The sequence below is a fragment of the Crinia signifera genome, chromosome 4 (assembly GCF_055691185.1).
Source record: "Crinia signifera chromosome 4, ASM5569118v1, whole genome shotgun sequence".
In the NCBI taxonomy this organism is placed as follows: domain Eukaryota; kingdom Metazoa; phylum Chordata; class Amphibia; order Anura; family Myobatrachidae; genus Crinia; species Crinia signifera.
In genome coordinates, this window is record NC_139220.1 from 293,414,151 (window position 1) to 293,435,984 (window position 21,834).

The 21,834-nt window shown below is 43.8% G+C and overlaps 18 non-coding genes across 18 annotated transcripts; all 18 read right to left on the reverse strand.

Annotated features, from left to right (window-relative positions):
* Positions 1 to 302: 302 nt before the first annotated feature.
* Positions 303 to 375, reverse strand: TRNAR-ACG (transfer RNA arginine (anticodon ACG)). The gene has a single exon. It is a non-coding gene; the product is annotated as a tRNA-Arg (tRNA).
* A 497-nt stretch (positions 376 to 872) lies between these two features.
* On the reverse strand, positions 873 to 945 carry TRNAR-ACG (transfer RNA arginine (anticodon ACG)). Its single transcript has one exon. It is a non-coding gene; the product is annotated as a tRNA-Arg (tRNA).
* A 429-nt stretch (positions 946 to 1,374) lies between these two features.
* TRNAH-GUG (transfer RNA histidin (anticodon GUG)) lies at positions 1,375 to 1,446 on the reverse strand. The gene has a single exon. It is a non-coding gene; the product is annotated as a tRNA-His (tRNA).
* An 8-nt stretch (positions 1,447 to 1,454) lies between these two features.
* TRNAR-ACG (transfer RNA arginine (anticodon ACG)) lies at positions 1,455 to 1,527 on the reverse strand. Its single transcript has one exon. It is a non-coding gene; the product is annotated as a tRNA-Arg (tRNA).
* A 181-nt stretch (positions 1,528 to 1,708) lies between these two features.
* On the reverse strand, positions 1,709 to 1,780 carry TRNAH-GUG (transfer RNA histidin (anticodon GUG)). Its single transcript has one exon. It is a non-coding gene; the product is annotated as a tRNA-His (tRNA).
* Positions 1,781 to 1,788: 8 nt separating this feature from the next.
* TRNAR-ACG (transfer RNA arginine (anticodon ACG)) lies at positions 1,789 to 1,861 on the reverse strand. Its single transcript has one exon. It is a non-coding gene; the product is annotated as a tRNA-Arg (tRNA).
* Positions 1,862 to 2,370: 509 nt separating this feature from the next.
* On the reverse strand, positions 2,371 to 2,443 carry TRNAR-ACG (transfer RNA arginine (anticodon ACG)). The gene has a single exon. It is a non-coding gene; the product is annotated as a tRNA-Arg (tRNA).
* Positions 2,444 to 2,872: 429 nt separating this feature from the next.
* TRNAH-GUG (transfer RNA histidin (anticodon GUG)) lies at positions 2,873 to 2,944 on the reverse strand. Its single transcript has one exon. It is a non-coding gene; the product is annotated as a tRNA-His (tRNA).
* An 8-nt stretch (positions 2,945 to 2,952) lies between these two features.
* Positions 2,953 to 3,025, reverse strand: TRNAR-ACG (transfer RNA arginine (anticodon ACG)). The gene has a single exon. It is a non-coding gene; the product is annotated as a tRNA-Arg (tRNA).
* Positions 3,026 to 4,618: 1,593 nt separating this feature from the next.
* On the reverse strand, positions 4,619 to 4,690 carry TRNAH-GUG (transfer RNA histidin (anticodon GUG)). The gene has a single exon. It is a non-coding gene; the product is annotated as a tRNA-His (tRNA).
* Positions 4,691 to 4,698: 8 nt separating this feature from the next.
* On the reverse strand, positions 4,699 to 4,771 carry TRNAH-AUG (transfer RNA histidin (anticodon AUG)). Its single transcript has one exon. It is a non-coding gene; the product is annotated as a tRNA-His (tRNA).
* Positions 4,772 to 5,200: 429 nt separating this feature from the next.
* Positions 5,201 to 5,272, reverse strand: TRNAH-GUG (transfer RNA histidin (anticodon GUG)). The gene has a single exon. It is a non-coding gene; the product is annotated as a tRNA-His (tRNA).
* A 510-nt stretch (positions 5,273 to 5,782) lies between these two features.
* On the reverse strand, positions 5,783 to 5,854 carry TRNAH-GUG (transfer RNA histidin (anticodon GUG)). The gene has a single exon. It is a non-coding gene; the product is annotated as a tRNA-His (tRNA).
* An 8-nt stretch (positions 5,855 to 5,862) lies between these two features.
* TRNAR-ACG (transfer RNA arginine (anticodon ACG)) lies at positions 5,863 to 5,935 on the reverse strand. Its single transcript has one exon. It is a non-coding gene; the product is annotated as a tRNA-Arg (tRNA).
* A 429-nt stretch (positions 5,936 to 6,364) lies between these two features.
* On the reverse strand, positions 6,365 to 6,436 carry TRNAH-GUG (transfer RNA histidin (anticodon GUG)). The gene has a single exon. It is a non-coding gene; the product is annotated as a tRNA-His (tRNA).
* An 8-nt stretch (positions 6,437 to 6,444) lies between these two features.
* On the reverse strand, positions 6,445 to 6,517 carry TRNAR-ACG (transfer RNA arginine (anticodon ACG)). Its single transcript has one exon. It is a non-coding gene; the product is annotated as a tRNA-Arg (tRNA).
* Positions 6,518 to 6,946: 429 nt separating this feature from the next.
* Positions 6,947 to 7,018, reverse strand: TRNAH-GUG (transfer RNA histidin (anticodon GUG)). Its single transcript has one exon. It is a non-coding gene; the product is annotated as a tRNA-His (tRNA).
* An 8-nt stretch (positions 7,019 to 7,026) lies between these two features.
* On the reverse strand, positions 7,027 to 7,099 carry TRNAR-ACG (transfer RNA arginine (anticodon ACG)). The gene has a single exon. It is a non-coding gene; the product is annotated as a tRNA-Arg (tRNA).
* Positions 7,100 to 21,834: the final 14,735 nt, after the last annotated feature.

Consider the following 21,834-nt stretch of genomic DNA (forward strand, 5'->3'; position numbering starts at 1 on the left):
AGCCTCAAGATTTTAATTTCCAGAATTCAGTAATTGATGTCAAATTTGAATTCTTTCAAAAGAATGTTTCACAGACAAATAAATCAAAGCATGTAAAGATAGCTTCACAAAAAGCATTAAAGACAAATTGTGCAAGGGCATTCAAAGAATCTGCTTAATTTCTACAATTGTCCAAACCTTTAAGTAAGAAAGCGACTTATGAGCAAGAAAAAAAACACTAAATGCCGTGACCCGGAGTCAAACCGGGGTTGCTGCGGCCACAACGCAGAGTACTAACCACTATACGATCACGGCAACGAAGACGAGCCAGGTAGGAATCGAACCTACAATCTTCTGATCCGTAGTCAGACGCGTTATCCGTTGCGCCACTGGCCCAGGTGACATACGGTAAGTTTAGTGTCCTATCTGTTTTTGAATCTAGTTTTGGATTTTAGAGTTCTTTTAAGTATATACTGTACAGAATGAATTTGAAAGAGTTACCTATGCACTTGCTCCAGGGCTAGTTTCCTGTTAACATTGCAAGACAATTTTCTTATTACTGCAAAAACATCTTTTCAGTGTGTGATGAACTTGCTAAGACAAAGCCTCAAGATTTTAATTTCCAGAATTCAGTAACTGATGTCAAATTTGAATTCTTTCAAAAGAATGTTTCACAGACAAATAAATCAAAGCATGTAAAGATAGCTTCACAAAAAGCATTAAAGACAAATTGTGCAAGTGCATTCAAAGAATCTGCTTAATATCTAAAATTGTCCAAACCTTGAAGTAAGAAAGCGACCTTTCAGCAGGAAAAAAAACACAAAATGCCGTGACCCGGATTCGAACCGGGGTTGCTGCGGCCACAACGCAGAGTACTAACCACTATACGATCACGAGCCAGGTAGGAATCGAACCTACAATCTTCTGATCCGTAGTCAGACGCGTTATCCGTTGCGCCACTGGCCCAGGTGACATGCGGCAAGTTTAGTGTCCTATCTGTTTTTGAATCTAGTGTTGGATTTTAGAGTTCTTTTTAGTATATACTGTACAGAATGAATTTGAAAGAGTTACCTATGCACTTGCTCCAGGGCTAGTTTCCTGTTAACATTGCAAGACAATTTTCTTATTACTGCAAAAACATCTTTTCAGTGTGTGATGAACTTGCTAAGACAAAGCCTCAAGATTTTAATTTTCAGAATTCAGGAATTGATGTCAAATTTGAATTCTTTCAAAAGAATGTTTCACAGACAAATAAATCAAAGCATGTAAAGATAGCTTCACAAAAAGCATTAAAGACAAATTGTGCAAGTGCATTCAAAGAATCTGCTTAATTTCTAAAATTGTCCAAACCTTGAAGTAAGAAAGCGACCTTTCAGCAGGAAAAAAAACACAAAATGCCGTGACCCGGATTCGAACCGGGGTTGCTGCGGCCACAACGCAGAGTACTAACCACTATACGATCACGGCAACGAAGACAAGCCAGGTAGGAATCGAACCTACAATCTTCTGATCCGTAGTCAGACGCGTTATCCGTTGCGCCACTGGCCCAGGTGACATACGGAAAGTTTAGTGTCCTATCTGTTTTTGAATCTAGTTTTGGATTTTATAGCTTCACAAAAAGCATTAAAGACAAATTGTGCAAGTGCATTCAAAGAATCTGCTTAATTTCTAAAATTGTCCAAACCTTGAAGTAAGAAAGCGACCTTTCAGCAAGAAAAAAAACACTAAATGCCGTGACCCGGATTCGAACCGGGGTTGCTGCGGCCACAACGCAGAGTACTAACCACTATACGATCACGACAACGAAGACGAGCCAGATAGGAATCGAATCTACAATCTTCTGATCCGTAGTCAGACGCGTTATCCGTTGCGCCACTGGCCCAGGTGACATACGGAAAGTTTAGTGTCCTATCTGTTTTTGAATCTAGTTTTGGATTTTATAGTTCTTTTTAGTATATACTGTACAGAATGAATTTGAAAGAGTTACCTATGTACTTGCTCCAGGGCTAGTTTCCTGTTAACATTGCAATACAATTTTCTTATTACTGCAAAAACATCTTTTCAGTGTGTGATGAACTTGCTAAGACAAAGCCTCAAGATTTTAATTTCCAGAATTCAGTAATTGATGTCAAATTTGAATTCTTTCAAAAGAATGTTTCACAGACAAATAAATCAAAGCATGTAAAGATAGCTTCACAAAAAGCATTAAAGACAAATTGTGCAAGGGCATTCAAAGAATCTGCTTAATTTCTACAATTGTCCAAACCTTTAAGTAAGAAAGCGACTTATGAGCAAGAAAAAAAACACTAAATGCCGTGACCCGGAGTCGAACCGGGGTTGCTGCGGCCACAACGCAGAGTACTAACCTCTATACGATCACGGCAACGAAGACGAGCCAGGTAGGAATCGAACCTACAATCTTCTGATCCGTAGTCAGACGCGTTATCCGTTGCGCCACTGGCCCAGGTGACATACGGTAAGTGTAGTGTCCTATCTGTTTTTGAATCTAGTTTTGGATTTTAGAGTTCTTTTAAGTATATACTGTACAGAATGAATTTGAAAGAGTTACCTATGCACTTGCTCCAGGGCTAGTTTCCTGTTAACATTGCAAGACAATTTTCTTATTACTGCAAAAACATCTTTTCAGTGTGTGATGTACTTGCTAAGACAAAGCCTCAAGATTTTAATTTCCAGAATTCAGGAATTGATGTCAAATTTGAATTCTTTCAAAAGAATGTTTCACAGACAAATAAATCAAAGCATGTAAAGATAGCTTCACAAAAAGCATTAAAGACAAATTGTGCAAGGGCATTCAAAGAATCTGCTTAATTTCTACAATTGTCCAAACCTTTAAGTAAGAAAGCGACTTATGAGCAAGAAAAAAAACACTAAATGCCGTGACCCGGATTCGAACCAGGGTTGCTGCGGCCACAACGCAGAGTACTAACCACTATACGATCACGGCAACGAAGACGAGCCAGGTAGGAATCGAACCTACAATCTTCTGATCCGTAGTCAGACGCGTTATCCGTTGCGCCACTGGCCCAGGTGACATACGGTAAGTTTAGTGTCCTATCTGTTTTTGAACCTAGTTTTGGATTTTAGAGTTCTTTTAAGTATATACTGTACAGAATGAATTTGAAAGAGTTACCTATGCACTTGCTCCAGGGCTAGTTTCCTGTTAACATTGCAAGACAATTTTCTTATTACTGCAAAAACATCTTTTCAGTGTGTGATGAACTTGCTAAGACAAAGCCTCAAGATTTTAATTTCCAGAATTCAGGAATTGATGTCAAATTTGAATTCTTTCAAAAGAATGTTTCACAGACAAATAAATCAAAGCATGTAAAGATAGCTTCACAAAAAGCATTAAAGACAAATTGTGCAAGTGCATTCAAAGAATCTGCTTAATTTCTAAAATTGTCCAAACCTTGAAGTAAGAAAGCGACCTTTCAGCAGGAAAAAAAACACTAAATGCCGTGACCCGGATTCGAACCGTGGTTGTTGCGGCCACAACGCAGAGTACTAACCACTATACGATCACGGCAACGAAGACAAGCCAGGTAGGAATCGAACCTACAATTTTCTGATCCGTAGTCAGACGCGTTATCTGTTGCGCCACTGGCCCAGGTGACCTACCGTAAGTTTAGTGTCCTATCTGTTTTTGAGCCCAGTTTTGGATTTTAGAGTTCTTTTAAGTATATACTGTACAGAATGAATTTGAAAGAGTTACCTATGCACTTGCTCCAGGGCTAGTTTCCTGTTAACATTGCAAGACAATTTTCTTATTACTGCAAAAACATCTTTTCAGTGTGTGATGAACTTGCTAAGACAAAGCCTCAAGATTTTAATTTCCAGAATTCAGGAATTGATGTCAAATTTGAATTCTTTCAAAAGAATGTTTCACAGACAAATAAATCAAAGCATGTAAAGATAGCTTCACAAAAAGCATTAAAGACAAATTGTGCAAGTGCATTCAAAGAATCTGCTTAATTTCTAAAATTGTCCAAACCTTGAAGTAAGAAAGCGACCTTTCAGCAGGAAAAAAAACACTAAATGCCGTGACCCGGATTCGAACCGTGGTTGCTGCGGCCACAACGCAGAGTACTAACCACTATACGATCACGGCAACGAAGACAAGCCAGGTAGGAATCGAACCTACAATTTTCTGATCCGTAGTCAGACGCGTTATCTGTTGCGCCACTGGCCCAGGTGACCTACCGTTAGTTTAGTGTCCTATCTGTTTTTGAGCCCAGTTTTGGATTTTAGAGTTCTTTTAAGTATATACTGTACAGAATGAATTTGAAAGAGTTACCTATGCACTTGCTCCAGGGCTAGTTTCCTGTTAACATTGCAAGAAAATTTTCTTATTACTGCAAAAACATCTTTTCAGTGTGTGATGAACTTGCTAAGACAAAGCCTCAAGATTTTAATTTCCAGAATTCAGGAATTGATGTCAAATTTGAATTCTTTCAAAAGAATGTTTCACAGACAAATAAATCAAAGCATGTAAAGATAGCTTCACAAAAAGCAATAAAGACAAATTGTGCAAGTGCATTCAAAGAATCTGCTTAATTTCTAAAATTGTCCAAACCTTGAAGTAAGAAAGCGACCTTTCAGCAGGAAAAAAAACACTAAATGCCGTGACCCGGATTCGAACCGGGGTTGCTGCGGCCACAACGCAGAGTACTAACCACTATACGATCACAGCAACGAAGACGAGCCAGGTAAGAATCGAACCTACAATCTTCTGATCCATAGTCAGATGCGTTATCCGTTGCGCCACTGGCCCAGGTGACATACGGAAAGTTTAGTGTCCTATCTGTTTTTGAATCTAGTTTTGGATTTTAGAGTTCTTTTTAGTATATACTGTACAGAATGAATTTGAAAGAGTTACCTATGCACTTGCTCCAGGGCTAGTTTCCTGTTAACAATGCAAGACAATTTTCTTATTACTGCAAAAACATCTTTTCAGTGTGTGATGAACTTGCTAAGACAAAGCCTCAAGATTTTAATTTCCAGAATTCAGGAATTGATGTCAAATTTGAATTCTTTCAAAAGAATGTTTCACAGACAAATAAATCAAAGCATGTAAAGATAGCTTCACAAAAAGCATTAAAGACAAATTGTGCAAGTGCATTCAAAGAATCTGCTTAATTTCTAAAATTGTCCAAACCTTGAAGTAAGAAAGCGACCTTTCAGCAGGAAAAAAAACACAAAATGCCATGACCCGGATTCGAACCGGGGTTGCTGCGGCCACAACGCAGAGTACTAACCACTATACGATCACGGCAACGAAGACGAGCCAGGTAGGAATCGAATCAACAATCTTCTGATCCGTAGTCAGACGCGTTATCCGTTGCGCCCCTGGCCCAGGTGACATATGGTAAGTTTAGTGTCCTATCTGTTTTTGAATCTAGTTTTGGATTTTAGAGTTCTTTTTAGTATATACTGTACAGAATGAATTTGAAAGAGTTACCTATGCACTTGCTCCAGGGCTAGTTTCCTGTTAACATTGCAAGACAATTTTCTTATTACTGCAAAAACATCTTTTCAGTGTGTGATGAACTTGCTAAGACAAAGCCTCAAGATTTTAATTTCCAGAATTCAGTAATTGATGTCAAATTTGAATTCTTTCAAAAGAATGTTTCAAAGACAAATAAATCAAAGCACGTAAAGATAGCTTCACAAAAAGCATTAAAGACAAATTGTGCAAGGGCATTCAAAGAATCTGCTTAATTTCTACAATTGTCCAAACCTTTAAGTAAGAAAGCGACTTATGAGCAAGAAAAAAAACACTAAATGCCGTGACCCGGAGTCGAACCGGGGTTGCTGCGGCCACAACGCAGAGTACTAACCACTATACGATCACGGCAACGAAGACGAGCCAGGTAGGAATCGAACCTACAATCTTCTGATCCGTAGTCAGACGCGTTATCCGTTGCGCCACTGGCCCAGGTGACATATGGTAAGTTTAGTGTCCTATCTGTTTTTGAATCTAGTTTTGGATTTTAGAGTTCTTTTAAGTATATACTGTACAGAATTAATTTGAAAGAGTTACCTATGCACTTGCTCCAGGGCTAGTTTCCTGTTAACATTGCAAGACAATTTTCTTATTACTGCAAAAACATCTTTTCAGTGTGTGATGAACTTGCTAAGACAAAGCCTCAAGATTTTAATTTCCAGAATTCAGGAATTGATGTCAAATTTGAATTCTTTCAAAAGAATGTTTCACAGACAAATAAATCAAAGCATGTAAAGATAGCTTCACAAAAAGCATTAAAGACAAATTGTGCAAGTGCATTCAAAGAATCTGCTTAATTTCTAAAATTGTCCAAACCTTGAAGTAAGAAAGCAACCTTTCAGCAGGAAAAAAAACACTAAATGCCGTGACCCGGATTCGAACCGGGGTTGCTGCGGCCACAACGCAGAGTACTAACCACTATACGATCACGGCAACGAAGACGAGCCAGGTAGGAATCGAACCTACAATCTTCTGATCCGTAGTCAGACGCGTTATCCGTTGCGCCACTGGCCCAGGTGACATATGGTAAGTTTAGTGTCCTATCTGTTTTTGAATCTAGTTTTGGATTTTAGAGTTCTTTTTAGTATATACTGTACAGAATGAATTTGAAAGAGTTACCTATGCACTTGCTCCAGGGCTAGTTTCCTGTTAACATTGCAAGACAATTTTCTTATTACTGCAAAAACATCTTTTCAGTGTGTGATGAACTTGCTAAGACAAAGCCTCAAGATTTTAATTTCCAGAATTCAGGAATTGATGTCAAATTTGAATTCTTTCAAAAGAATGTTTCACAGACAAATAAATCAAAGCATGTAAAGATAGCTTCACAAAAAGCATTAAAGACAAATTGTGCAAGTGCATTCAAAGAATCTGCTTAATTTCTAAAATTGTCCAAACCTTGAAGTAAGAAAGCAACCTTTCAGCAGGAAAAAAAACACTAAATGCCGTGACCCGGATTCGAACCGGGGTTGCTGCGGCCACAACGCAGAGTACTAACCACTATACGATCACGGCAACGAAAACGAGCCAGGTAGGAATCGAACCTACAATCTTCTGATCCGTAGTCAGACGCGTTATCCGTTGCGCCACTGGCCCAGGTGACATACGGTAAGTTTAGTGTCCTATCTGTTTTTGAATCTAGTTTTGGATTTTAGAGTTCTTTTTAGTATATACTGTACAGAATGAATTTGAAAGAGTTACCTTTACCCAATGTGAAAAACAAAATACTGTACTGTACAGTACTGTACAGTACAGATACTGTAATGTAATCCAATCCCTCCAATCCGTGTTCCGCCCTTTACATTACACTGAAACTGTCCTGACCAAATTCACTAACGATCTACTATCGGCTAAATCCAAAGGCCTCTTCTCTATCCTTATCCAGCTTGATCTGTCGGCTGCCTTTGACACTGTTGACCACCCTCTCCTGCTTAACACCCTCTGCTCCTTTGGCATCACTGGTACGGTCTTCTCCTGGTTCACCTCATACTGTACTGTACAGTACCTCTCTGATCACCCCTTCTCCATCTCCACTCCGAGCTGCTCCTCCTCTCCTACTACACCGCAGCCAGTCTTTTTCCCCAAGGGTCAATCCATGGCCCTCTCCTCCTCTCCCTCTAAACCACCTCTCTGGGCACTCTCATCAGCTCCTATGGTTTCCATTACCACCTTTATGCTGATGATACCCTAATCTACAGTACTGTACAGTACATCTCTACTACAGTATCCCATCACTCCTGCCCAAGGTCTCCGAATGCCTCACGGCCATGTCAGCCTGGATGACCCAACGCTTACTGAAACTAAACATGGCTAAAACTAAACTTCTAATCTTCCATCCCCCGAACATACCCTTTTCTCCCACTATCTCCATCAGAATTGGTGAAACTGAGATCACCTCCACCAACCAAACGCGCGGCCTCGGTGTCATCATTGACTCCTCCTTCTCTTTCACCCCCCACATTCATGCTCTCTCCCAGTCATGCCGCTTTCACCTACGCAACATCTCATGCATCAGACCATTACTCTCCACTGACGCGACCAAAATACTCATTCACTCTCTTGTCATCTCCCGCCTTGACTACTGTAACATCCTTCTCTCTGGGCTACCTCGAAACCGCCTTGCACCACTCCAATCCATTATTAACGCTGCTGCTAGGCTCATCTTCCTCTCCCGCCACTCTACCTCCGCCTCCCACCTCTGTCTATCTGTTTACTGGCTCCCCATTCCTTTCAGAGTTCTCTTTAAACTCCTCACCACCACCTACTGTACAAGGCTCTCTCCTCCTCCACCGCTCCTTACCTCTCTTCACTGATCTCTATCCACACTCCCTCCCATCCTCTTCGCTCCATTGCAGACCGCCGACTGACCTCTCACCTACTGTAATTACTGTACCTCCTCCCACCTCCGTGTCCAAGACTTCTCCCGCGCTGCCCCCTTGCACTGGAACAACCTCCCGCCACCCATCAGGCTTTCAGATTCCCTTACCTCCTTCAAGCGCTCCCTTAAAACCCAATTTTTGACTAGCCTATCCCTCCTCCTAACCTACTGTACAGTATTTTGATCCTCCTATCCTGCCTCCATTCCCATCTGTTCCTACAGTACTTATAGTACAGTATCCTATTGTTTTTCGTTCGTCCTCCTACTGTATACTGTAAGTCTGTTAACTCTTATGAGTAGGGCCCTCCTTCCTCACATACTCACCTTACCTCTTTACCTCTCCTGTGCTCCTGTCCTGTTCTTCCCTTCATCTACTGTACTTCATCTTCAGTCTCCTCGACAATTTCGACACCTACAGTACTTCTGAACTGATGCTGATTTTTTTTCTACCAGCTACAGTATACCCCTATTTACAGTATGCTGTATTTTTCAACACACCCTGTACAGTACGTTACCATGTACTGTAATTTGTTTTTTTCTTTGCTACAGTATGTTACGCGCTGCGGACACATTGTGGCACCTTATACTGTAAATAAACGTACTGCTACTACTACTACTTACATGGTTGTGGAGGAGTTTGGTCATACTGCCAAGGTAGCCAAGGGGAATGCACTGTGGAAAAAGATATTTTGTTCATTTTCTGAAACAATAGTAATACAGTACAGCATATTGTACATACAGTACTGTACTGTACAAATAATGTACTGTACTGTACTGTACAGTACTGAACAATAGCGTCTCATACTGCAGCACATACAGTACTGTACACTAGTGTACTGTACAGTACTGTATGAACACCAATAAAGTCATAAGAATTGTCATAGTGGAGCACAACTTTCTGTGTACGGTAATGTACAGATGGAGCAGCTCCCATTTCAGCTGCTCCTGGAGACAGAATCTCAGGACAGCTATCCATACTGTACTGTAGGCCAGTATTCAATGCAGCAGAAGTACAGTAGTTGCAGCAGGGAGTGTTGATGAATGAAGGCATTACACAAGTCAGGGGGCATTGTGCATTAGGTGATAGGGGAATATAAATAGGGAATAGGGAATGATAGGGAATGCGCAGCGGTATGTGTCCTATCCACTTTGGAGCAGAGTGGATTTTCTAAAGTACAGTATGGCGGGCCCAGCACTTTATAAAATCCAGTCCACGCCTTTTTGTAAACCCAGTAATGAGTACAGTAACTTTATTTAAACAGCACACTTTCTCATTTTTCTCATCTTCACACAGTGCCTCCGCTTGAAGACCAGGGCACCCTGCCCTTGCGGGCCGTTACAGCCCCCAGCGCCTCAGCCGCTCCGTCTGAGAGTAAGTCCTGTCATTTCTTTATTGAGTTTGTGTTTTTTTTTTCTTTCTCTCCTACTGTACAGTAATTGTGTCTTTTCTTAGCGTGCCATTGGCCCACGCTGGTAGCGTGGGCCAATGGCAGCCTAGCGCAGCCCTGCGTAGTCAGCGTTGTGTCCATGTCAGGGGGGTGGGGGTGGAGCGTTGCGCCAATGCCTCTGATGCACAAAAGGAGGCAATTGCCACTGGCAGTACTAGTGTACATCCGGTACTGCACTGGCAAATGCCTCCTTTTGAAACAACCACTATCCAGGGCAGCCGTAAGCAGGGAATGCGCAGCGGTATGTGTCCTATCCACTTTGGAGCAGAGTGGATTTTCTAAAGTACAGTATGGCGGGCGCAGCACTTTATAAAATCCAGTCCACGCCTTTTTGTAAACCCAGTAATGAGTACAGTAACTTTATTTAAACAGCACACTTTCTCATTTTTCTCATCTTCACACAGTGCCTCCGCTTGAAGACCAGGGCACCCTGCCCTTGCGGGCCGTTACAGCCCCCAGCGCCTCAGCCGCTCCGTCTGAGAGTAAGTCCTGTCATTTCTTTATTGAGTTTGTGTTTTTTTTTTCTTTCTCTCCTACTGTACAGTAATTGTGTCTTTTCTTAGCGTGCCATTGGCCCACGCTGGTAGCGTGGGCCAATGGCAGCCTAGCGCAGCCCTGCGTAGTCAGCGTTGTGTCCATGTCAGGGGGGTGGGGGTGGAGCGTTGCGCCAATGCCTCTGATGCACAAAAGGAGGCAATTGCCACTGGCAGTACTAGTGTACATCCGGTACTGCACTGGCAAATGCCTCCTTTTGAAACAACCACTATCCAGGGCAGCCGTAAGCAGGGAATGCGCAGCGGTATGTGTCCTATCCACTTTGGAGCAGAGTGGATTTTCTAAAGTACAGTATGGCGGGCGCAGCACTTTATAAAATCCAGTCCACGCCTTTTTGTAAACCCAGTAATGAGTACAGTAACTTTATTTAAACAGCACACTTTCTCATTTTTCTCATCTTCACACAGTGCCTCCGCTTGAAGACCAGGGCACCCTGCCCTTGCTTGCCGTTACAGCCCCCAGCGCCTCAGCCGCTCCGTCTGAGAGTAAGTCCTGTCATTTCTTTATTGAGTTTGTGTTTTTTTTTTCTTTCTCTCCTACTGTACAGTAATTGTGTCTTTTCTTAGCGTGCCATTGGCCCACGCTGGTAGCGTGGGCCAATGGCAGCCTAGCGCAGCCCTGCGTAGTCAGCGTTGTGTCCATGTCAGGGGGGTGGGGGTGGAGCGTTGCGCCAATGCCTCTGATGCACAAAAGGAGGCAATTGCCACTGGCAGTACTAGTGTACATCCGGTACTGCACTGGCAAATGCCTCCTTTTGAAACAACCACTATCCAGGGCAGCCGTAAGCAGGGAATGCGCAGCGGTATGTGTCCTATCCACTTTGGAGCAGAGTGGATTTTCTAAAGTACAGTATGGCGGGCGCAGCACTTTATAAAATCCAGTCCACGCCTTTTTGTAAAGCCACCCCCGCCCTATTTACAGTAATAAGAGTACGGTAAGTTTATTAACAGTAAACAGCACTTGTTCTCATTTTTGACATTTTCCCACAGTGACTCTGATTGAAGACCAGGGCACCCTGCCCTGCGGGCATGCTACAGGCCCCCCCTCAAGCATTGCCACGATGCTAAGCAGTAAGTCCTGTCATTTCTTTATTGTGTTTTGTGTTTGTGTGTTTGAACTTGTGTAGTTTTTTGCCGTGCCGTTGGGCGACGCTGTCAGCATCGGCCAATGGCAGCCTAGCACAGTCAGCGTAGTGTCCCCGCGGGAGCCCTGCACAATTACCGTAATGTCCCCGTCAGGTACTGTAGCTCTGTGTCTCGTGCACAAAGGGGGTGGGAGTGGAGGCGTGCGGTACGTCTGATGCACGACGTTTTGACCTAGGCATTATTTATCTACAGTATACAGTACTGCAATACTGTATACTCTACCATAACCTCAGTGATCACAGTAGTGTGTGTGAACTAATGTTTCAAAGGACACTACAGTACAGTATACTGTAATGTACTGTAATTATTTTTACACAGGACTTCAGAGGAGGATGGAAAGGGTACTCCCCAGAAGGTCCCCTCAAACTTTGGCAGCCAGTAAGTGTCCTCCCGACCTGTTCATACAGTACCCCCAGTATCCACGTTGACGTGGAGTCTATTTTATCAAGTGTGGTGGGCACAGCACTTTATTGAAAACAGTCCACGGCTTTTTTTTTTAACACCCCCTCCTCCCCATTTAGAGTAAGAATAATAACTTTACAGTATTTTAACAGCACATTTTATCATTTCCCCACAGTGCCAAGCCTAGAGGAAGACCAGGGCACCCTGCCCTTGCGGGCCGTTACAGCCCCCACCGCCTCAGCCGCTCCGTCTGAGAGTAAGTCCTGTCATTTCTTTATTGAGGTCGTGTTTTTTTTTTCTTTCTTTCCTAATTGTGTCTTTTTTTGGCGTGCCATTGGCCGACACAGGCAGCGTCGGCCAATGACAGCCTAGCGCAGCCCTGCGTAGTCAGCGTTGTGTCCATGTCAGGGGGGTGGGGGTGTAGCGTTGCGCCAATGCCTCTGATGCACAAAAGGAGGCAATTGCCACTGGCAGTACTAGTGTACATCCGGTACTGCACTGGCAAATGCCTCCTTTTGAAACAACCACTATCCAGGGCAGCCGTAAGCAGGGAATGTGCAGCGGTATGTGTCCTATCCACTTTGGAGCAGAGTGGATTTTCTAAAGTACAGTATGGCGGGCGCAGCACTTTATAAAATCCAGTCCACGCCTTTTTGTAAACCCAGTAATGAGTACAGTAACTTTATTTAAACAGCACACTTTCTCATTTTTCTCATCTTCACACAGTGCCTCCGCTTGAAGACCAGGGCACCCTGCCCTTGCGGGCCGTTACAGCCCCCAGCGCCTCAGCCGCTCCGTCTGAGAGTAAGTCCTGTCATTTCTTTATTGAGTTTGTGTTTTTTTTTTCTTTCTCTCCTACTGTACAGTAATTGTGTATTTTCTTAGCGTGCCATTGGCCCACGCTGGTAGCGTGGGCCAATGGCAGCCTAGCGCAGCCCTGCGTAGTCAGCGTTGTGTCCATGTCAGGGGGGTGGGGGTGGAGCGTTGCGCCAATGCCTCTGATGCACAAAAGGAGGCAATTGCCACTGGCAGTACTAGTGTACATCCGGTACTGCACTGGCAAATGCCTCCTTTTGAAACAACCACTATCCAGGGCAGCCGTAAGCAGGGAATGCGCAGCGGTATGTGTCCTATCCACTTTGGAGCAGAGTGGATTTTCTAAAGTACAGTATGGCGGGCGCAGCACTTTATAAAATCCAGTCCACGCCTTTTTGTAAAGCCACCCCCGCCCTATTTACAGTAATAAGAGTACGGTAAGTTTATTAACAGTAAACAGCACTTGTTCTCATTTTTGACATTTTCCCACAGTGACTCTGATTGAAGACCAGGGCACCCTGCCCTGCGGGCATGCTACAGGCCCCCCCTCAAGCATTGCCACGATGCTAAGCAGTAAGTCCTGTCATTTCTTTATTGTGTTTTGTGTTTGTGTGTTTGAACTTGTGTAGTTTTTTGCCGTGCCGTTGGGCGACGCTGTCAGCATCGGCCAATGGCAGCCTAGCACAGTCAGCGTAGTGTCCCCGCGGGAGCCCTGCACAATTACCGTAATGTCCCCATCAGGTACTGTAGCTCTGTGTCTCGTGCACAAAGGGGGTGGGAGTGGAGGCGTGCGGTACGTCTGATGCACGACGTTTTGACCTAGGCATTATTTATCTACAGTATACAGTACTGCAATACTGTATACTCTACCATAACCTCAGTGATCACAGTAGTGTGTGTGAACTAATGTTTCAAAGGACACTACAGTACAGTATACTGTAATGTACTGTAATTATTTTTACACAGGACTTCAGAGGAGGATGGAAAGGGTACTCCCCAGAAGGTCCCCTCAAACTTTGGCAGCCAGTAAGTGTCCTCCCGACCTGTTCATACAGTACCCCCAGTATCCACGTTGACGTGGAGTCTATTTTATCAAGTGTGGTGGGCACAGCACTTTATTGAAAACAGTCCACGGCTTTTTTTTTTAACACCCCCTCCTCCCCATTTAGAGTAAGAATAATAACTTTACAGTATTTTAACAGCACATTTTATCATTTCCCCACAGTGCCAAGCCTAGAGGAAGACCAGGGCACCCTGCCCTTGCGGGCCGTTACAGCCCCCACCGCCTCAGCCGCTCCGTCTGAGAGTAAGTCCTGTCATTTCTTTATTGAGGTCGTGTTTTTTTTTTTCTTTCTTTCCTAATTGTGTCTTTTTTTGGCGTGCCATTGGCCGACACAGGCAGCGTCGGCCAATGACAGCCTAGCGCAGCCCTGCGTAGTCAGCGTTGTGTCCATGTCAGGGGGGTGGGGGTGTAGCGTTGCGCCAATGCCTCTGATGCACAAAAGGAGGCAATTGCCACTGGCAGTACTAGTGTACATCCGGTACTGCACTGGCAAATGCCTCCTTTTGAAACAACCACTATCCAGGGCAGCCGTAAGCAGGGAATGTGCAGCGGTATGTGTCCTATCCACTTTGGAGCAGAGTGGATTTTCTAAAGTACAGTATGGCGGGCGCAGCACTTTATAAAATCCAGTCCACGCCTTTTTGTAAACCCAGTAATGAGTACAGTAACTTTATTTAAACAGCACACTTTCTCATTTTTCTCATCTTCACACAGTGCCTCCGCTTGAAGACCAGGGCACCCTGCCCTTGCGGGCCGTTACAGCCCCCAGCGCCTCAGCCGCTCCGTCTGAGAGTAAGTCCTGTCATTTCTTTATTGAGTTTGTGTTTTTTTTTTCTTTCTCTCCTACTGTACAGTAATTGTGTCTTTTCTTAGCGTGCCATTGGCCCACGCTGGTAGCGTGGGCCAATGGCAGCCTAGCGCAGCCCTGCGTAGTCAGCGTTGTGTCCATGTCAGGGGGGTGGGGGTGTAGCGTTGCGCCAATGCCTCTGATGCACAAAAGGAGGCAATTGCCACTGGCAGTACTAGTGTACATCCGGTACTGCACTGGCAAATGCCTCCTTTTGAAACAACCACTATCCAGGGCAGCCGTAAGCAGGGAATGCGCAGCGGTATGTGTCCTATCCACTTTGGAGCAGAGTGGATTTTCTAAAGTACAGTATGGCGGGCGCAGCACTTTATAAAATCCAGTCCACGCCTTTTTGTAAACCCAGTAATGAGTACAGTAACTTTATTTAAACAGCACACTTTCTCATTTTTCTCATCTTCACACAGTGCCTCCGCTTGAAGACGAGGACACCCTGCCCTTGATGTGGCTGGACACCCCTCCTCGTCCTCTTTACCCCTTCCAATATAACAGTCCCTGTGCTTCCATCCGCCATGAAGAAGGTAAGCATTGCTGCGCATACTGTACAGTATACTGTATAGTAGGTGTGCGTAGCCCATTTTATTAGGGGGTGCACCATTCAAGGGGCATGTCAATCACTGGACATGTCCATCACCGCCTATTATTACACAAAATGCCACACACTTTAATGCCCATTAGAGATACTGTAATTACACACACAGTAATGCCAATTCCACATACTGTAATGCCATGCACAGTAATGTCCATTCCACATAATGCCACACACAGTAATGCCCATTCCACATAATGCCACCCAACATACAGTACAGTAATGCCAATTACACATAATGCCACACACCATAATGGCCAACACTCATACTGTAATGCTACACACAGTAATGACCATTTTACATAATGCTACACACCATACTGCCCATGACACATTATGCCAGGGCTTGACCAATGTTTGTAAAACAGGGATACAGTAATAGAAAATGTGCGTTCCAATGGTGCACGTCAAAAATTTACACTGTAATGCCGATTACATGTCACACAGCCAATACATACTGTAGTATACCACATGCCATAATGCCCATTACACGTTATGCCACACACCGTAATGCCCATTGCACTGCAAACTGTGATGCCCTCACTGTGATGCCCATTACATGGTACACCTCACACTTCGTAATGCCTATTACATGTCACACAGACATTACACATTATGCCTCAGACCGTGATGCCCATACAACATTAAGCCTCACACCGTGATGCCCATTACACATTATGCCACACACCATGATGCCCATCACACATTATGGTACACACAGTAATGGCCATTACACTGAATGCTATACACTATAATGGCCATTACACATTAGGCCACATACTGTATTGCCCATTACACATTATTTGACACACATTATGCAACACAACGTAATGCCCATTACATACTGTACTGTACAGTATTATGCCACACAACTGCGGCTTACCTACAGTGCATTCTCATTGCTAGATGTTACATGCTTGATGCCAGGGATTTATTGCTCGATGCCAGGGATTACATCTTATTGCCCTGGTCTACATGCTCCATTCCAGGTGTCTCATGCTCCTTGCCAGAGGGTGTGAAATGCTAATTGCCAGGGGGGTGGGGTGAACTGCTCATTTCCAGGGGTAACATTCATTTTACCAGGGGTTCCATGCTACCTGAGAAGGGGGTGGTTAAATGCTAATTGACAGTGGAAGTTTCATGCTCATTGCTTGGGGGCACACTGCACACACTTTCGGAAAGCATTAAGCACTCTTCGTATCAGATACCTGCCGGAGCCGCAGCCTTCTTCCTTTTTAAACTGCATTCCCACATGCCAGAGCCACAGCAGCCTCCTTCCCTTTTGAGCTGCTGCCATATGATGCACGTCATTTTTGTAAAGCCACCCCCGCCCTATTTACAGTAATAAGAGTACGGTAAGTTTATTAACAGTAAACAGCACTTGTTCTCATTTTTGTCATTTTCCCACAGTGACTCAAATTGAAGACCAGGGCACCCTTCCAGCCCCCACCGCCTCAGCCGCTCCATCTGAGAGTAAGTCCTGTCATTTCTTTATTGAGTTTGTGTTTTTTTTTTTCTTTCTCTCCTACTGTAATTGTGTCTTTTCTTGGCGTGCCATTGGCCCACGCTGGTAGCGTGGGCCAATGGCAGCCTAGCGCAGCCCTGCGTAGTCAGCGTTGTGTCCATGTCAGGGGGGTGGGGGTGGAGCGTTGCGCCAAGGCCTCTGATGCACAAAAGGAGGCAATTGCCACTGGCAGTACTAGTGTACATCCGGTACTGCACTGGCAAATGCCTCCTTTTGAAACAACCACTATCCAGGGCAGCCGTAAGCAGGGAATGCGCAGCGGTATGTGTCCTATCCACTGTGGAGCAGAGTGGATTTTCTAAAGTACAGTATGGCGGACGCAGCACTTTATAAAATTCAGTCCACGCCTTTTTGTAAAGCCACCCCCGCCCTATTTACAGTAATAAGAGTACGGTAAGTTTATTAACAGTAAACAGCACTTGTTCTCATTTTTGACATTTTCCCACAGTGACTCCGATTGCAGACCAGGGCACCATAACAGCCCCCACCGCCTCAGCCGCTCCGTCTGAGAGTAAGTCCTGTCATTTCTTTATTGAGTTTGTGTTTTTTTTTTCTTTCTCTCCTACAGTAATTGTGTCTTTTCTTGGCGTGCCATTGGCCCACGCTGGTACCCTGCGGGCATTCTACAGGCCCCCCCCCACCAATTGTTAATGTTGATGTACAGTATTATGACCAAAGGACAATAAGTGAAAAGCCTAGGTTACGTATTATGTCCGTAACCAGCGTACCTTTTATACCTACAGTAGGTACGTGCGAACAAATCGTGGTGCAGCGTAGCGTACCTTTATTGTGTATTATACACCAAAGAACCAATACCTTAATAATAGATCCCTTCGCAGTACTCTGTCTCTAATCTGCGAATACACCTTTAAGGACAGTGTCCGTAATATACCTTATCGCTATATGCGAATAACAGACAGTATAGAAGTAAGGAGATAGAAACTCCGTAAATGATGTATTAAAGTCCCTAATGGACAAAAGGGGGTTACAGGAATAGGAAATAACAGGTATAACAAGTAATACAATAGTCTAACAATGAGTATAATAATCAAGCTCTGCTAGGGGAAGAAAAACAGACACAGGATACAATCAGCCAACAATACACCGTTACACGTTATGCCACACACCGTAATGCCCATTGCACTGCAAACTGTGATGCCCTCACTGTGATGCCCATTACATGGTACACCTCACACTTCGTAATGCCTATTACATGTCACACAGACATTACACATTATGCCTCAGACCGTGATGCCCATACAACATTAAGCCTCACACCGTGATGCCCATTACACATTATGCCACACACCATGATGCCCATCACACATAATGGTACACACAGTAATGGCCATTACACTGAATGCTATACACTATAATGGCCATTACACATTAGGCCACATACTGTATTGCCCATTACACATTATTTGACACACATTATGCCACACACCGTAATGCCCATTACATACTGTACTGTACAGTATTATGCCACACAACTGCGGCTTACCTACAGTGCATTCTCATTGCTAGATGTTACATGCTTGATGCCAGGGATTTATTGCTCGATGCCAGGGATTACATCTTATTGCCCTGGCAGCAGCCTCCTTCCCTTTTGAGCTGCTGCCATACTGTATGCTGCACGTCATATCGCACACTTACTGTACTTTACAGTAATAACCATACAGTAACTAGTGTATTACAAGTAATAATAATAATACTACAGTAATAAAAACTTTATTTTTAAAGTATATTTTCTCATTTTTCCACAGTGCCAAGGGTACAAGAGGACGAGGCAGCCTCCACCCCTCATCCAAATCCACCCATGAATAGAGGTAAAGTACAGTACAGTATACTGTAGTAATAGTAATGCTTACTGTACTGTAAAGTACAGTATTCAACATGTACAGTATTTCTGTTCTAAAACTGTACATTGTTTGTTTGTTTATTTTCACAGAAGAATTAAGAAGAGTGGTGCAAATGCTGCAGGGGATAATAAATCAGATTTTCAATTTATTATTACAATTAATATAATTTTTTTTTTTTTTTAATAAAAAATTTATAACAATCATTACTGTCAGTACGTTTCATTAAAGATGGTTTGCAGTTTGTAATTATTACAGTACAGTCTACTGGGCAGGTGTCAGTACAGTACATCTTTCCAAAACTTCTTTACACAGTACCATACAATTTGAATCATGTGTGGGGACTTCAAATACAGTATAATAAAAAATAAAATAAAAAAAACACAGCACATTAATTTAAACAGGACAAAGTCATACAGTATTTTAGGTACAATAATTTAAAGTACTGTTGGTCACAACAAAGCTTTTTGCAAGGCGTGGCTGTCCTTTGTTCTCTATCCAAAACACGCTTGATTTTGCTCATTGTAGAGTGGCATGTGGTGGATAAGGGGAGAAGAAAAAAGAATAGCGTTAGTACTGAATGGTCACAAGGGTTTCGGGGGGGGGGGGGACATGTTGGCAGGGGAAGGGGATGGGAGAGAGGGAGAGAGATAATGTACAGTAAGATCATAAACGTACTTTTTTTCCATTTCATTGGCAGTCCTTTGTTCTCGGTCCCAAACACGCTTGATTTTGCTCATGGTAGAGTGTCATGGTGGATAATGGGAGAGAAGAATAAAGAATAACGTTAGTACTGAATGGTCACAAGGGTTTCGGGGGGGGGGGGAGACACATGTTGGCAGGGGAAGGGGATGGGAGAGAGGGAGAGAGATACAGTAACGTACTTCTTTCCATTTCATTGCCAGTCCTTTGTTCTCGGTCCCAAACTCGCTTGATTTTGCTCATTGTAGAGTGGCATGTGGTGGATAAGGGGAGAAGAAAAAAGAATAGCATTAGTACTGAATGGTCACAAGGGTTTCGGGGGGGGGGGAGACATGTTGGCAGGGGAAGGGGATGGGAGAGAGGGAGAGAGATAATGTACAGTAAGATCATAAACTTACTTTTTTCCAAGTCATTGCCTGTCCTTTGTTCTCTGTCCCAAACACGCTTGATTTTGCTCATGGTAGAGTCTCATGGTGGATAATGGGAGAGAAGAATAAAGAATAACGTTAGTACTGAATGGTCACAAGGGTTTCGGGGGGGGGGGGGAAACATGTTGGCAGGGGAAGGGGATGGGAGAGAGGGAGAGAGATAATGTACAGTAAGATCATAAACGTACTTTTTTCCATTTCATTGCCAGTCCTTTGTTCTCGGTCCCAAACACGCTTGATTTTGCTCATGGTAGAGTGTCATGGTGGATAATGGGAGAGAAGAATAAAGAATAACGTTAGTACTGAATGGTCACAAGGGTTTCGGGGGGGGGGGGGAGACACATGTTGGCAGGGGAAGGGGATGGGAGAGAGGGAGAGAGATACAGTAATGTACAGTAAGATCATAAACGTACTTTTTTTCCATTTCATTGCCAGTCCTTTGTTCTCAGTCCCAAACTCGCTTGATTTTGCTCATTGTAGAGTGGCATGTGGTGGATAAGGGGAGAAGAAAAAAGAATAGCATTAGTACTGAATGGTCACAAGGGTTTCGGGGGGGGGGGGAGACATGTTGGCAGGGGAAGGGGATGGGAGAGAGGGAGAGAGATAATGTACAGTAAGATCATAAACTTACTTTTTTTCCATTTCATTGCCTGTCCTTTGTTCTCTGTCCCAAACACGCTTGATTTTGCTCATGGTAGAGTGTCATGGTGGATAATGGGAGAGAAGAATAAAGAATAACGTTAGTACTGAATGGTCACAAGGGTTTCGGGGGGGGGGACATGTTGGCAGGGGAAGGGGATGGGAGAGAGGGAGAGAGATACAGTAATGTACAGTAAGATCATAAACGTACTTTTTTTCCATTTCATTGCCTGTCCTTTGTTCTGTGAGTACTGTAGATGCCAGTTTGAAGAGACGTCTCCAGTTGCTGTGCTACAGTAAGCACGTCCAGCGTGTAACTCTGGGCATCCGCAGCAATCCATTTAAAGTGTCCTTTATCTTTGTACAATCAGCCTTTGTAAGCTCAAATTTCCCCATGAGCCGTGTCACTATATCGAGGCGCAGATTTTCTGGGATTGCAAATTTATTATGTTGCCCATCATAATTGACCCGATTGCACCAATTCTTATACAGGTCAAAAGAAACATGCTCTTGGAAAATCTGTTGTGCATAACGGTGCATTTCCATCTTCGCTGCTTTAAAGAGAGTGTTGACACCCTCAGCTGTGATGACTTTGAGTGGCATGTCAGGCAAGGAAATCCCCACAGCGCACAATTCTTTGGGTATGCTTCTAGGTGTTCTTTCATGTAGAGGTGATGTTCTTTGATGTTGAGGTAAGGTTGCGACGATCATATTTCCAGGGGACAATTGGGATGATGCAACCATTGCAGTGTCCATGTTGTTAGAGGCTTGGGATGGTTCATTGTGTCTGTCAGCCAACCAGTGAGATGTCAGTGGGGTACTTGTTAAGTTGGTCTGACGTTGTTGTGTATCTGAAGCATTATGTGTGGCAGGCAACCAGTGAGATGACACTGGTGTTGTGTCCATGTTCACCAATTCATTTGGTAAAACAGTTTCTGTGTCCACGCTAGGGCTGGCCAATCGGTTGGATGAAGCTGGTGTCATCTCCAAATCAGAAAAGTGGAAAGATGTGGTTGGTTGGGTCATTTCCAAGTCAAAATCCTCTGTTTCAAATGCATCAGGGCAGTCAAATTGTGATTGTACTGGATTAGATGTTGTGGGTGTAATGGGTGGCCCTGTAGCAGCTTGCCATTGTTTGGCTTGAGCAAGCATGTCATTCAGACCTCCTGACAGCACTTTAATTTGTCCTGTCAGTACATGAATTTCCGCTTTCAGTTCATCCACATGTACAGACAGTCCATTGTTTTGGGTTTCCAGGCGGGTCATCTTGCCCAAAATGTCTCTCACCAGCCCTGTGCAGCTACATTGTGGTGGGTTGTGATCCAGAAAGTTAAGTTTCCTATGGGACGGTGATTGAGATTTTTGTTCAAGAGGTGTAATGTGAAGCTCCAAAGGGTGCAAGTCATTATCTACGGGA